This window comes from Oncorhynchus nerka, linkage group LG12 (genome assembly GCF_034236695.1).
Source record: "Oncorhynchus nerka isolate Pitt River linkage group LG12, Oner_Uvic_2.0, whole genome shotgun sequence".
NCBI classification, from domain to species: domain Eukaryota; kingdom Metazoa; phylum Chordata; class Actinopteri; order Salmoniformes; family Salmonidae; genus Oncorhynchus; species Oncorhynchus nerka.
This window is the reverse complement of record NC_088407.1, coordinates 81,728,065-81,733,415: the sequence shown is the minus strand read 5'-3', so window position 1 is coordinate 81,733,415 and position 5,351 is coordinate 81,728,065.

Here is a 5,351-nt window from a genome sequence, read left to right as displayed (position 1 = left end):
CTAGGTGAACAGATACTTGTACCACTACTAATACTACCGCTAGGTGGATACATGAACAGCTACCTGTACCACTTCTAATACTACCGCTAGGTGAACAGATACCTGTACCACTACTAATACTACCGCTAGGTGGGTACATGAACAGATACCTGTACCACTACTAATACTACCGCTAGGTGAACAGATACCTGTACCACTGCTAATACTACCGCTAGGTGAACAGATACCTGTACCACTACTAATACTACCGCTAGGTGAACATATACCTGTACCACTACTAATACTACCGCTAGGTGAACAGATACCTGTACCACTACTAATACTGTACCACTACTAATACTACCGCTAGGTGAACAGATACCTGTACCACTACTAATACTACCGCTAGGTGGATACATGAACAGAAACCTGTACCACTACTAATACTACCGCTAGGTGAACAGATACCTGTACCACTACTAATACTACCGCTAGGTGAACAGATACCTGTACCACTACTAATACTACCGCTAGGTGAACAGATACCTGTACCACTACTAATACTACCGCTAGGTGGATACATGATCAGATACCTGTACCACTACTAATACTACCGCTAGGTGAACAGATACCTGTACCAATACTAATACTACCGTTAGGTGGGTACATGAACAGATACCTGTACCACTACTAATACTACCGCTAGGTGAACAGATACCTGTACCACTACTAATACTACCGCTAGGTGGGTACATGAACAGATACCTGTACCACTACTAATACTACAGCTAGGTGGATACATGATCAGATATCTGTACCACTACTAATACTACTGCTAGGTGAACAGTTACCTGTACCACTGCTAATACTACCGCTAGGTGAACAGATACCTGTACCACTACTAATACTACCGCTAGGTGAACAGATACCTGTACCACTACTAATACTACCGCTAGGTGAACAGATACCTGTACCACTACTAATACTACCGCTAGGTGGATACATGATCAGATATCTGTACCACTACTAACACTACCTCTAGGTGAACAGTTACCTGTACCACTACTAACACTACCGCTAGGTGAACAGATACCTGTACCACTACTAATACTACCGCTAGGTGGATACATGATCAGATATCTGTACCACTACTAATACTACCTCTAGGTGAACAGTTACCTGTACCACTACTAATACTACCGCTAGGTGAACAGATACCTGTACCACTACTAATACTACCGCTAGGTGGGTACATGAACAGATACCTGTACCACTACTTATACTATCGCTAGTTGAACAGATACCTGTACCACTACTAATACTACCACTAGGTGAACAGTTACCTGTACCACTACTAATACTACCGCTACGTGAACAAATACCTGTACCACTACTAATACTACCGCTAGGTGGGTACATGAACAGATACCAAGTGTCCTTCTGGGTGGTGGTATATATATAATGTATAGAATATATATATATATATATATTCTATACTATACATTTGTCGTCGTTTTTATTCTATACATTTGTCGTCGTTTTTCTTCTGAACCTACTGCCCCCAAGTCGTCTTAACATCGTCAAATTCGCCACCCGTCACCCCTACCCCTAGGTTGCTCTGTCTGTACGGCACTCACGTGCACCCATACCCCTAGGTTGCTCTGTCTGTACGGCACTCACGTGCACCCCTTCCCCTAGGTTGCTCTGTCTGTACGGCACTCACGTGCACCCCTACCCCTAGGTTGCTCTGTCTGTACGGCACTCACGTGCACCCCTACCCCTAGGTTGCTCTGTCTGTACGGCACTCACGTGCACTCCTACCCCTAGGTTGCTCTGTCTGTATGGCACTCACGTGCACCCCTACCCCTAGGTTGCTCTGTCTGTAAGGCACTCACGTGCACCCCTAACCCTAGGTTGCTCTGTCTGTAAGGCACTCACGTGCACCCCCCTCCCAGTCTGCCCTGTAAAGAGATTGCGCGTGCCATTATCTAAGCATGACTGGCGAGATGCGGTCTCCGGTCGAGTGTTTGTAGCAAGCCACCTAGTTTAAATGTCAACAGTACTGCCACACCACAGCAGCATACCATTTGATTGACCCTTGATAACACTTGATTTACATCGTCATAAATGTTCAGTCTGGTTGGCTGGTAGCCTTCGTGGAGCAGCACTTCGTCATGTATTTCTTTATAGGGTGCTGGAGGTGCTTCAGCATCCTTGCCTGAGGACTCAAACGAAATTATTGCCCTGCTTTATAGAAACTAACATCTGTGGGCGTGGCATAGCCTGAGAAATTGCCCTGCTTTATAGAAACTAACCTCTGTGGGCGTGGCATAGCCTGAGAAATTGCCCTGCTTTATAGAAACTAACCTCTGTGGGCGTGGTCTGAGAAATTTAAATACATTTGCCAAAGTTCTAGAATTACTGCTGTCTGATCAGAAATATATCATTCACAAATACATTTATTTTTTAAATAGTTTAGGATTGTGTGTAGCCCAATAACAAGGCCTACAGACAGGAATGGAACAGCATGAACACAAAACAGGCCTTTCTATCAGGAAAAAGACCCAGATGCAGACCGTGTCCAAGTAACGTCTTTTAGAGCAACAGGGGGCGAAGGTACAGGACGGCAGGCAGGCAGAGTGGTCAGGCGGGCGGGTTCAGGGTCGGGACAGGCAAGGGTAAAAAAAAAAACAGGAGGGTGAGAAAAAGAGAGGCTGACAGGACAAACAAGACAAACTGGCAACAGACAAACTGAGAACACAGGGGATAATGGGGCTACTGGGGATAATGGGGAAACTGGGGAAGATGGGCGACACCTGGAGGGGGGTGGAGACAAGCACAAAGACAGGTGAAACAGATCAGGGTGGAGTGGAGACAAGCACAAAGACAGGTGAAACAGATCAGGGTGGAGTGGAGACAAGCACAAAGACAGGTGAAACAGATCAGGGTGGAGTGGAGACAAGCACAAAGACAGGTGAAACAGATCAGGGTGGAGTGGAGACAAGCACAAAGACAGGTGAAACAGATCAGGGTGGAGTGGAGACAAGCACAAAGACAGGTGAAACAGATCAGGGTGGAGTGGAGACAAGCACAAAGACAGGTGAAACAGATCAGGGTGGAGTGGAGACAAGCACAAAGACAGGTGAAACAGATCAGGGTGGAGTGGAGACAAGCACAAAGACAGGTGAAACAGATCAGGGTGGAGTGGAGACAAGCACAAAGACAGGTGAAACAGATCAGGGTGGAGTGGAGACAAGCACAAAGACAGGTGAAACAGATCAGGGTGGAGTGGAGACAAGCAGAAAGACAGGTGAAACAGATCAGGGTGGAGTGGATACAAGCACAAAGACAGGTGAAACAGATCAGGGTGGAGTGGAGACAAGCACAAAGACAGGTGAAACAGATCAGGGTGTGACACTTTCACAATATTTTAATTACAATCACGGGAAGGTTGGAAAGCAAATGGCTCCTGTTAAAAAGAGAAGATTCAAATCTGTCTGCTGTAAACTACCAAAATATTTGATCAACTTCCAAATGTTGAGCAAATATTGATTTACAAAGTAAAACAAGAGAGAGGTCGGCTTTTGACACAAGTGTATTGTTAGCTAGCTAACGTTATGTGTATGCTCTCCACTTTCTGGAGGACCGAGTTTTGAAATGAGTGGAATTCGAGTATGATAGCTAAGGAGATGGAGAAAACACCAGTCTGGATTACAACGTCAAACTAAGGAAACCATGCATGGCATCAGACAGGAGATGCGTCCAACCATGATGTATACCACTGGTAAGATTTTCAGATATTACACGTTTCTAATTTTGACAGAAAGTGGTTTCATTTCATGTGTACTGTTTGCTAGCTAACTTTATGTGTATGATAGTATTCTTCGTATCTCAGACATATTTGCTTGACTAGTTATAGCCATAGAATCCGGTTTGTTAGCTACCTGCAGATTCATGCAGGGTAGTAACCTCATGACGTCCATTGTTTAGCTAGCTAGCTACATGTCTCAACAAAAGACTCCACTCTAATTTTGACATAGTATTTTCCTTTCAAGTTAAAGTGTACCATTAGCTAGCTACCTAACGTTAGCTGGCTGGCTAAAAAGCCTAACCAGCTCTGCTAGGGCGAGTCAGATGGTCAGAGTGGGCTGTTATCTCATAATGTGTCTGGAAGTGTGTCTGGATGCTTGACTGTAATTGTGAGGTCAGAGCTTTCGGAACAACCCTACTTATTGGCCAGAGCATCCAGTGTGCACTCTGAACGCGAAACCACAGATATTCTCTCTCTTTCTTAGATTTATGGAAGTACCTGGCAGGTTAGTACAGAACGGTTGGATCATCCCTTAAATAGATGGGTGGGGCTAAAGCTTAAGAGGGTGTGGACAATGCTGGATGGGTGTAGACAAAGAAGGGTTCTCCAATAGTAGTACCAAGACTATGAAAGACGGTTTTCTCAAAAGTGAGTTTACAAGTTGATCAACTTTCAAAGCAGAATTACTTTCCCATTGTTTCCTCAAATGTAGTGTGTGATATACCATTTTGTAGCTCGGAGTCTCTACTTGTATCCAATGTAAAAAAAACAGAAATTAAAATGTTGCTACATAAGACTGAATTGTGACCGAGTGGTGAGTCACATTTAGCCATTGGTCACACCTCTGGTGTGCCACAAGGGGGAGTAGTTTCACCTGTTCACCTGTTTCGCCTTCAAATATCCACCCGAAAAGTTGTCTTCAGTGACAGTCTGGACCCTGGGAATGCAGACGATTGAGGGCTGTCCGGAGCCATACCATTAACCAGCATCCAAGAGGACACTTCCATGGGCTTGGAGGCAGTAGAAAGCAGGAGTCCCAATTAGACAGGGTGCAGAGGAGGACCTTGAGGATCCTCTCCAGAGGTGGAGCAGTCCAACCACAGCTCTAGTCACTGAATAGCAGGCAAAGACATTCTGCAGTGCACCTGGTGAAGGACATGCACACTCTTGACCATCAACTGAATGACCTGCTCCCTCCAAAAAGAGGTAACTACACCACCAGGCTCCTGAGAAACAGCCACCAACTGTCCTGTATAACTGTCCTGTATAACAGTCATGTATAACCTTCCTGTATAAAGTAACTGTCCTGTATAACTGTCCTGTATAACTGTCTGTACGAGCCGCCTGTGAAGCGCCACTTTACCCACTGCTATCAGATTGTATAGTAACTCCATCTCTTAAATTCTGTACAGCACTTTGTGACATCAGCTGATGTAAGAAGGGCTTTATAAATACATTTGAATGATTGATTGATCACATTTTAGCATTTCAATTTCCATCATGAAAAATGTCCTGTTATATTTCTAGTGTTCTCTATTCTATTCTATTCTAAGTGTTCTGT